Source organism: Diadema antillarum, unplaced genomic scaffold (genome assembly GCF_040938485.1).
Source record: "Diadema antillarum isolate AM-2024a unplaced genomic scaffold, OU_Dant_1.0 scf00000061, whole genome shotgun sequence".
Classification (NCBI taxonomy): Eukaryota; Metazoa; Echinodermata; class Echinoidea; order Diadematoida; family Diadematidae; genus Diadema; species Diadema antillarum.
The window spans coordinates 3,175,623-3,187,424 of NW_027270950.1; positions in this window are offsets into that span (position 1 = coordinate 3,175,623).

Sequence of the window (11,802 nt, forward strand, 5' to 3'; positions counted from 1 at the left end):
GAGATCTAAAACCATCATTTAAAATGTACATGTGGGACTGGGGATGCTGAAATTCACTTAAATGCAAATTACAGTGGTTTCCTTTGAAATTTTTTCCTCAAAGTTTTGCTAAAGGGTAAAAGATAAATACATTTAAATACTCAAGAAGTCATGTGACATTTTGTCAATTACAAAAGGGTGAAATGACCTGCGGAATTACTCCGGACAAATGTAACGTTACTAACCGTAACGTTACTAACCATGCTTTTGGGGGTCTAGCTAAGAAATTATTGGTCGAACTGCTAAAAAAACATTGTGTGAACATTTGTCATGATGCAATAATTGAAATTAATGCAACACTTTGTTTGAAGTAACTTGAATTTTTGCACACTTTTTGTTACAAGACTTTGATTTTTTTGTCATGTCCTTTTTTCGTAACGTTACTAACCAGCCCTTTAAGTTGCCATAGCAATGCTATTATTTCTTGGATTGTATTCCTTCTTTTCTGTATCATAAATCTGGGAATGATGAACATGTTTTTGACATAATTTTGGCTTGAAATCAATAAATGGTAATTTAGTAGTAAAAACAAATATCCAAATTTGTTCAAATGTAACGTTACTAACCACGGAATTGCCCTTTAACATTTCATGTATGGTTTCTACAGTATCTCGCAAAAAGTCAAAAGCTGAATCTTCATCTGAATAAGTACTTTACCATCCCCTAAAATGCAATTCAAATGACCCAGGGTCTTTCATGCCAAGGAATGTCCACAAATGGCGATATTTGTATTAAAAGAATTATTAACCCTTTGCAGCTGATGTGATATATTCTTTCTTCTGTTGCGCTGAGTCTACTGAATATGTGCATGTATCCTGCACAGTCATCTGATTGAAAACCGCCTTTTCTTTCACCGAGTACAAAATTTTGTTCCATTGCACGAGGAAAGACCATACGCTATTTGTTTTTAAATACAACACCTCAAACGTCAACAGATGTGGTCCACACAGATTCTTGAATTTAGCACAGAAATGGCAACCATTTTCCATGGAAGACGAATGAGTAGCCGAAAAGTCACAGTCACCATATACATACTTGTACGTACGCGAAGCCGATCGGTTGAAGTTGTTTACAAAAATGAGTGACAGAAGTACAAATTGTATGTGCTGCGTGCTTGTAATTGTTGAGTGCGCACGGAAAATGTTTGTTTATTGTGACATCAGAGCCGTGCGATGGAGCAAAAACTCAATCGTGAGTTTAACATGGGAGTCGATGGAAATTGGTGACGTCAGCCATGCGCTATCCATTTTTGCTCAAGCAAAATTGCACGGCTGACAGCCACTGCATGTGATTGAACTTTTAACTAAATGTCACGTGATGGGCAATCGACCAATTGGATACATTCTTTCTGGGTGTTGTATACTGCATGTGATGTCGTGTGCAAGCATTTCAAAGTGCACCTGAGTGGGTAAATCTCACATACCTGGTCATTTTTAATTTTCCTCATTATTTAACGAAAATGAAATTCTGTGCCACGATTAGTCATGTGTGTCACAATAGAATATATTTACAAATTTATATTTGTCAATGATGATATCATTTTGAAGCCACTTCTGCCTGTTGTAATTTTATGCAAAAGTTTTTACAAATGTACATTGTACCCTGGTAACTTTATGATTGTCTTTGTAACTTTATGATAGTCCTAGCATTCTTATGCCTCCATCCGAAAGGTGCCGGAGGCATTATTTTATCATGTGGCTTTCAGGACAATGTAATGATATTATACACTGCCAAAAGAACAAAGGCTCACAAGACCTATTTGTACTTGTATTTTCCAGTGAAAGAAATACACAAGATTGAAAAGTACCGGGTTTGTACTCTGAGTGCGGGGTGCACGCTGAAGTATACTGGAGGTGGCATTTGCCTGTCTGAGAGAAACCAAACCTCTTGAATAGAAAATGTCATGAAGTGGCTAATCAGTGATCGTCTTAGCGCAATAGGGCAAGTAATGAAACAGTTGTGACCATGCATAAAGTCATTACTTAACAAATTTACTTATGGAACCCTTGATGTAGCGTACACACTTGTGCATAATGGTGTACAGAACTTGTACATTATGTTATCTTTTTATGCCCTTTATTCCATCCTTAATGGAAAATCCTTCACAACTGTTTCGCTTCATGCAATTTATGAAAAAAAGATACTTCATGGACCTCTCTTTGAAATGTACAAGTCAAGGAGCTATTATTCTTAATTGTAAAACAGGAAAAACACAAGATTAATAAAATGTACATTAAAAAAAAAGCTACAATGTACACAAAGTACTTCAAGATCACAAAACAAGATGCACCTACAGTAACTGCACCTCTGTATTCAGCTATTCTGAAAATATTTTTTCTTTTGCGGCATGAAATTATTGCGAATGGGAGTCGACGATGATTTTCATAACATTAAATTTTTGTGAGTTGCCGCTGACATTCATAACTTTTGTGCATTTTAAAGATAGCGAATTTTGCCTCTTGCAAAAGTCATGAAATTAAAATGCATATTAAATGTGCAAACATTTCTTGTTTTACAGTATCAGTCCACAGTTCAATACAGAAGGTAATCATGGGACAAGTTTGTGAAATAAAATGATTTTAATTGCTGTTCATAATTGTCAAAACGTTTGGAAAAAAAATTATGAAAATATTGTTATTGTATTTTAGTTAAAAAAGAAGAAGAAGAAGAAAAAACAAACAACAAAAAAGTAATTCTCCTTTACACCTTTCAGTAACTCTCTTGGCTAGGGCCAGGCCCGAACAAAGTCATAACAATTTTGAGTTTATGAATGGGTCAGGCCAAAGTGGCCCGCACCAGGCTCGGGCTCGGACTATTTTGGCCCTGCTGTAAGCTACAGGTGTACATGTAGCACCAGGAGCGGGCCAGGCTCGATCCTGGCGCTGTTGGAAGAGTTTATGAACGATAGCAGCACCAGGCTCGGGCCAAAAATCCTTTGCACTGTCAAAGGTCACAATTACCTGGCCATGCCTCCACCAGAGCGCGCTTTCAGTTACCATGGTAGTTATCCCTTTCGTGGCCGACTACGTGAATTGGTCATTATAAAAGTAGCGCAGCTCTGCTACGTGTATATTTACTGAATGCAGTTTTTACTGCTTGGTGCAGACTAATTTGGTAGCTTGGGCCAGAAGCTGGCCAAAAATGCATGAGTTACTGAAAGGGGTATTACAGGGCTGAGTTGGCATTGGGATCACCCCTACAATTTGGCTGCCATGATGGCAGTGTGTAAGTGTACATCTCACAAACATGAGATGGCGCTATGCAACAGTGTACACCCAGGGGTATGACGGTACCCTGGGGTACAGCGCGGTGTATCCTATTACCCCTGAGCTGATGTTTAAATAGTTTCAGTTTTCAAATCTGTTCATTCTTTTTTCTTTTTCTTTTTTTTTTGTGTGTGTACATGTAAGTGTAAATTGAGAGGGACTTTCTCCTCCAGATATTCTGTATAAAATACAGTGGACTCCCGTTATAACAAAGTCCTCGCGACCAGCAGTTTTCTTTCGTTATATGGAACTTTTGTTATAACCGAACAAACAAACAATAAAACATTGGAGAGGATAATGTCGCGACCCTGATTTTTATTTTGTTGTAGCCGAAATTTCATCATAACCATTTTTGTTATAATGGGAGTACACTGTGTTGATCCAAATTGAGGTTTATTGCTGATGCTTTTGGATTTTCAAAATCTCTACTAAAACAGTAGATCACTTAAGTTTCAGTGCCGCCGTCGCTGGATGAGAAGACGCTACAACTTGTGATGTCACATGTGTAGAACGATACAAGGAAAATATAAAGAAAATTCAACATGTTTTCACTTTTTTCACATAAAACTATATAGCACTTGACTTGCCTCTTTCAGAAGGCAGGGGGAATAGTTCATACTCTTAACTTACATCAGTAGCGAGTCGAGGGAATGTGTACCTTTTTCAAAAAATGAAATTTTGTGGAATTCTCTTTTTATTTTCCCTATTTTTATAGTTCTATGCATGTGACGTCATACACTGTACAATAACTTAGTCTTCTCATCCAGCAGTGACTGTGCAGAAATCTCAAAAATTCATAACTTTTGAATGGATTGTCCAATTTTTCTCAAACTTTCACTAATGTGTTCTACTTATATTGCTGTATTCACTCAATCCTTACGTGTTATGAAGGTGAACCTGTCCTTTAATCACATACTGTACTCTGTACATGACCAGGGAGAAAGCTCAACTGCTACGCCTAATTCTGTTGGTCGCCTTGACCAGTGGAATTGCTACTTGTAGACCTACAACTCACTCTGCCATCAATGCAAAATGTTTAAAATACATGTTTCACAACAGCTTCTTCAAACAAAGCTCTACTGATTGATAAAAATGACTTTCACTACCAAATGTTGGATCATACATGTAGCAACATTTGAAAATGGAAAGATGCAAGTTTGAAGTTTGAATGGTTGTGTAATTCACGAGGTGCTCTTGCTGGGCCATGCATCTTGATGGTGGCTCAACTCTATATAATACACGATGACCTCCTCGCTCTGTTTGCTTCTCTTGCAGAGCAATGTACAACAGCAAGAAGGCTGTTGACACAGAGATAAATGTTAGTCATGAATATTTATTGAGCCTCAGGCTCTCATTTACATGTACCTTGGTTTTCTTCCCCATCCACACTCAGCAGAACATAATCATGACATTTATGGATAGAGGAGAGTCAAAAAATGGGTTCCCTCCACACCCAGTTATGAGGGTAGCAAACGGAAATTATACCTCATTCAGCAAAATGTAAAGTGAGCATTTGCTCAGAGAAACAAATCAGCAATCATACAATGTACATGTAGCTGGACTGTGGAAATTATCGTAAAACAAAGCAATATCTTTATACACCGTGCCCCGGGAGATTGTCTATGTTGCGCGCTAAAAATTTCATGAGGTGAAACTTGGCGCTGTTGTCATAAAGTTTGCATTTGAGTATTAAAGCAATGCTCCAGAAGCAATGTGCCAGATTCCATCATGTCCTGCTACAGATTTAGGGTGTAAGGGATGGTATTGTTACACGTACAAAGGCTCAAGTGACTTTTATTCCGATCACTCTTTGTTTGGCGTCTGGCGTGCGGCGTCCGTCATCCGTCGTGCCTCCTGCATCGTGCGTCTTGTAAACTTTTTACATTTTCATCTTCTTCTTGAAAACCCCATGATTGATTTTCATCAAACTTGGCAGGTAGCATCCCTAGGGGGATAGGATCTCGATTTGTTCAAATGGGCACCGTGCCCTTCCTGGGGGCCCCAAGAGGGGCCCCCAACCCCCACCCCCCCCCCCCCATTAAGGAATATTAAAAAATCCTCTTCTTTAGAACCAGAAGTGATAGAGCTATTAAAGTTGATACTATAAATTAGTACATTTATGACTGTAGTTTCAAGTTTGTTCATGGCGGAATCAGGGGTGCCCCCCCCCCCCCCCCCCTTGGGACCCAGGGGAGGAGGTGGGGGTCCTAATGGGGCCTAAATTGTATATTTTCATCATTTTCTTGAAAACCCCATGATGAATTTTCACAAAACTTGGCAAGTACATGTATAGTGTAGCATCCCTAGGGGGATAGAATCTATTCCATCAAATGGGCACTATGCCCCACCTTGGGGGTCCCAGGGGGGCCCACCCCCCCCCCCCCAAGGAATCTAAAGATTTTCTCTATAGAACCAGAAGTGATTGAGAATACAATGAGTCAGTGTATTGATGACTGATGTTTCAAGTTTGTTCATGGCAGAATTAGGGATGCCCCCCCCCCCTGTGACCCAAGGGAGTGGGGTGGGATGGGTCCAAATGGGGATGTAAACTTAATTGTACATAATTGTTGAAAATCCCTTGATGAATATTCACCAAACTTGACAGGTAGCATGCCAGGGGTTAAGATCTCAATTTGTTCAACAGGGCACCACAATTCTTCTCTAGAACCAGAAGTGATAACACAAGTTTGTTCATTGCAAATCCAAGGCTGTTCCCCCCCCCCACCCCCCCCCCCCCCCCCCCCTGGAGTCGGGGGAGGTGGGGATCCAAATGCGGACCTAAATATTCATCTTCTTGCTCAAAACAGCGTACATGTAATGGATTTTCACCAAACTTGGCAAGTAGCATTTCTAGGGGGTTTAATAGGATCTCAGTGTTGGAATGGGCACCATGCTTTCCTTGGGAGCCCCAGGGGGCCCAAACCTCCTAAATTAAGGAATATTCAATAAAATTCTTCTCGAGAATCAAAAGTGATAGGGCTCTAAGTCTTTTTTTTTCAAATAGTCCATAGTCCCCCCCCCCCCCACTCCAAGTTGCCAATGTTCTCAGGCCTGTAAGAGTCTGCAAGAATGCATGGAAGGTGAACTTGCAATTCATACTCAGGTGAGCTCGAGACCCCGGGTCTCTTTTTTTGGTTGAGATGGAGATTCAGGTTTTAACTTTTTGTGAGGTGGGTCCCTCCTTTTATTAGGACCACTTTTATTAGGACCACTTTAATTTGCTTTGGATATTTCGGCCATTTCTAAATCGATTTTCATCAAATAAACTTTTAATCCCTCTTAATAGAATTGTATGCTCTAATAAAGTGGTCACTAGTTATCATGCAAAAAGTTAAAACCTGAATCTCCATCTCAACCAAAACTATACCATCCCTTTAACGAGATGTTGGAGTATGTAGCTTTAATAATGAGTGATACAGAGACATCCTACTGTATAAATATTGAGTCAAAGTGTCCATTATTTGTTCCTCAATAATGTAAATGTTTATTTTTTTATGGCCCATATGAAACTTTGATTCATGTTCTTGAAGGAAGGGTAAGTGTAATTTTACCCTTTTAATTTGTACTTTCATGGAAGGTTGGAAAGTTGGAATGTAGGGTGACTCTTCAAAAGTAAGGAAAAAAAACAAACCAATCACATCATACAGTGGGCTCTTTTACACTAAAAGGAAATTCTCATTGTACTCTCATGCAGCAGATAGAATTGACAATTTACAGATGGTCCGGGCAGTGACAATACCAGGATGGTGGAGCAGTGACGAGTGTAATGGTGGTGGGACCTCTCATCTCTCGGTGTGGGCAGGAAGGTGTTGAAACCCTTCATTAAGTGATAACACCTACCCAATAAATTAACGATGATGGATAGGGAATGACTAGCGCCCCTCTCTGTGGCCCCATAATAACCTTGGACACACCCCTGACTGACTGACCGTTATGCCTCCCTCTCTAGTGCATCGGCTGTCACATACACTACTGGCAGAAGATATATTGTTGGTGATCACCTGCGAAAGTGTGTCAGCATTTTCTGTCCCCGGCTGCGTCTGCATCTCGTGTGCTGTGCGCGGGGTTGAAAATGAAGAAGGGAACACACCTGTGGTAGTTGCTGCAATAAAGTCAACTTTAGGAGTGACAGTATCGTTTTTCTTCGCTAACCCCTAGAGCTCACTGGCTGTCGTTTGGAATTTAGGTTGTTAAAGCCAGGTGGAGTCCCCCCTTCCCCCTTCTCCTGCGCAAGAAAGTACCGGGGTTAAAGCTCTGGCTTATTTTGTGAGATTGCAAGCCTGTGCTTTAATGCACGTGCAGGTGCGGGCACACAACAGGAGTTTTAAGAGAGTTCTAACCCTGGGTCGTATCTAGAGAGCCTGAAGCTAAGAGCTCTCGGAGACTTGCTCCACATGCTGCTTGCCAGGAAGCTGCCCATTTGCCACATTGCATTTGAGAGAGATTTGTCAGAGGGAAGCCCGCCTCTTGCTTGTCCCATTAGCTGCTTAGCCAGGTTTTTTTTTGCTTACCACTTGAATGGGTGAAGATTTTCTCCATAAACCATGGAAAAGGTCATCATGTGTTACCAGGTGTCTATGGCATTGTACAAGGTAAGAATCGATGGATAAGGTGGCATTTCTCTTTACGAAAACCTATGCATGTAATATGATACTTAATATTTACGGCGTAACTATCAGAAAGAAAACTTGTACGTGTAGGCTTATTCCAAGTGCTTATCAATGTGTTTCTGTAATATCATTCCGATTAGGCCTATGATGGTACACTGCTATAGAATAAAGTATTGAAAACTACACTTTCACAATCAAATCATGTTTGAAATTGAATGTAACCTCAAAGGCATTTGTCTTGTGTACCATAGTAGCTTGACTTCATTCTAATTTCATTTGCCCTGCTACGATGTAATGATGGCTGAATGTTTTTTGGTGATTACAATTCTATAATTTGAAGCTACAATATATGTGATATGTTTTTATGTTTTTTGCAAACTGTTGTATACTGAAGATGTGCTGTCAATTTTTTTTTCTTTCATTAGATGTGTTTGTATACACTGCAAAAATTCACAGAAAAAAAATGCATTTTATCAAGAGAGTAGAAATGATAAATGTGTTGGAACATTTGTAAATGTCCGTTTGGACTAACAGTGTTTCATGGAATTCATAGCTATTCTGGGCACATGTATTTAACCGTGGCATAAAGTTTGACTACAGACTGAAACCTTTGGTCTGGAGCTCTTATTCTTCACATTTGAATTTTTATACAAATGTAGATTTGACTAAAATAGGAAATGTGCTCTTTGATAAACATGTTTCTGTTAATCTCTCTAAGAAATTGTTTACTGGGATCAGCATCCTGGGGAAAAGGCAAGCCCAGAATTAGCTGTTGTAATGTTTTTGCAACTTGTAGAAGTCAAGTTTATAAAGGGTTGAAATAAATGTGACAAATGCTCTTCAAATATTACTTTTCTTTCACAAATGCACCAGTACAAGTGCAGTGCAAAGTTGTGTAAAATGAACAAGGATAAAAGCAGGGGTCGCACTTAACTTTTTTTTTAACTAGCCAGGCGGACTACTTAGAATCAATTTTGACACTGAAGCAATATTTTGGCTAGCCAGACGGACTAGTAACTTCAAAATTTTATGATTTTTAGCTAGTCCGACGTGATTTTGGGTGGCCAATGGCCAGCGGACCATCGCCAATTTCGAACCCTGAAAAGCATCCTATAAAGAAAAAGAAATTGACTATCACAGTTTAGATTGTTGTATCTTTTTTTCATAGAGAATGCAGTTGGCGCAGTCCAATGCAGGCATACTGCTATTGGTATAAAATAGAATACCTGTACTGTATTAGAAAAACAAGGAGGTGGGACTTGATAGAAGACTATGTTTATAGTGGAATGGATACCCACATTGTTGAGTTTATAAGAAAGAAGATAGGAAGAAGGAAGATAGGAAGGAGGAAAAGAAGAGAAGAAGAAGGAGAGAAAGATGATGTAGAAGAAGGCAGATGAGAAGGGAGGAAGAGAAGGAGAAGGAAAAGAAGATGAGGAGGAGAAGAAGGAGAAGTAGAAAAGAGGAGGCAAAGGAGGAGACAAAAAAAGAAGAGGGAAAAGAGAAGAAGATCAAAAAGAAAGAGGAGAATGAGAAAATGAACAGAAGGAAGAATAAAAGCAAGATGAAAGAAGATGAAGTGTAGTAGTCAACGAAAGATTCTTGGCTATGATCAGGCTGTATGAGGCAAGCGAAGTGAGGCGAGCTGTAAAGGGGGTGTGTCCCTTCTCCCTTGTCAGTCATCGGGAAGCAGTTACACCCAGGCAAGCCCAGTATTATCGGCCTCAATGAAACACGAAGGGAGACACCACAAACAATGCGACACGCTGCGAGTGACACACGCCGTAAGCCGCACTTATTAAGAAAGTAAACCCCTCGGAGATCCAGAGTGGAATCGACAGAGTGTGTTGAATAATTCGCTCTTAAAGGTGACTTTGTGTCAACAAGAAACAACACAAACAAACAAAAAATAGTTCGAGTAGAATGAGGACTAGGGAAGGAGCAACTACAATAGGATTTTATGGTTGACATTTACACTTTATAGCAGTCAGATTGTATGAATGTATGCATAATTATGTACACATTCCCCCTGCAAATATGAGCAGGTTAAAGGACAAGTTCACCTTCATAGACATGTGGGTTGAGTGAATGCAGCAATATTAGTAGAACACATCAGTGAGAGTTTGAGCAAAATCGGACAATCCGTTCAAAAGTTATGAATTTTTGAAGTTTCTGCTCACTCAAGGCTGGATGAGAAGACTACTATAACTTGTGATGTCACATGAGTACAACGATATAAAGAAAGAATAAAGAAAATTCAACATATTCTAACTTTTCTGGCATAACAAAAGAACACTTGACTTCTCTCTTTCAGAAGGCAGGGGGAATAATATTACCCTTAACATATGTCAGTAACAAGTCGAAGAAATGTGCACTTAATTCAAAAAGTAAAGTTTTGTGAAATTCTCTTTTTATTTTCTTTATATGGTTGTACGCATATGACATCATACAATATAGTAGTCTTCTCATCCAGCAGTGACTACACAGATACTTTAAAAATTCATAACTTTTGAACGGATTGTCCGATTTTCCCCAAATCTTCACTGATGTGTTCTACTAATATTGCTGCATTCACTCAATCCACATGTATATGAAGGTGGACTTGTCCTTTAAAGGCATAATTTACCATTTGCAGATGAACCAAGAACCCAGCATTAGTGCTTCAAAATAGTTAAAATGTGAATTAGGGATAGAAACAACCAATGCAAAAATTGGAACCAGTATAATCAGTGTTAAGTATTGTTGAACAAAATGTGAACAATAGTTATAAATTTTTTTCCAGATTAAACCGTCTACAGTTATGGCTTAATGAGAAAAATAGTGATATCTCCTTATATTTCAGGCTTTATTGCAAATATTTTATATGGTAGGATGTTTTGTGATACAACTGACCTACACATACAGTTCGACCTCGATTATCCGGCCATGTTGGGACTGGCGCTCATCCGGATAAGCGAATTGGCCGGATATGGGAGACACAATGTTAATGTATGTACATAGCTGCCATCCAAGCTGCCGTCCCAGTGCACTGGCAGCTAGGCAGGTAGCGTACCCCGCAACGGTGGTTCTTATGGTGAATTTATAGATCATGACTGCTTACTTTTATGATGATAATGTGGTGTGAATTTATGTTTATAGTTCTGTCGGGAATGTTGTAGGTAAATCGTGTGAGCTTTGTAGAAATTTTAATTGAGTTTAAAGTCACTGTTTTTTCTCAATTTTTGGATGAAAAAAAAAGTCCTTCACTGCGTGAATGCGTCCGGATAATAGAGATTTCCGGATAAAAGGAGGCCGGATAATCGAAGTCGAACTGTATATATTGCATCAAAAGTGATATCTTGAACATTTTTGAAATCACTGCTCCCAAAGGAAAACAGGACCTTTAAAGGAGACCTCTGGATAATTTTCAGACCTACATTTGAACAAAGTTCTATAGATTGATCACACTGGGTACAGAGTTTAAGAATTTATAGTGATTGAGATGAGGAATAAGAATGTTTTTAAAATATATAACAAATCACAATGAACAAGGATGATGACATAGGCAGCTTCACTGTAAGAATGCATGAGTGGGACTCAAGGAAGCAGAACAAAAGAAGAGAGCAATGCATATTCTAAGTAGGTAAACTTGTTATGTAAAGCAAGCAGTATTTTATGGGAATTGAACACATTTCTGAATTATGTGAGCCTCCTATGTCATCATCCTCATTCAGTGTAATTTGTTTTTAGGTGTTTTTCAGATTACTGGTTTTCTCTGCTCAAAAACCACAATCAATTCCACAAATCTATACAGGAAGCTGTTGATTTATGTAGGTACTGTATGATGTGAAATTATGAAAATCATCCAGACGTCCCCTTTAAGGTTTCAGCCGTGATTTAAAAACAAT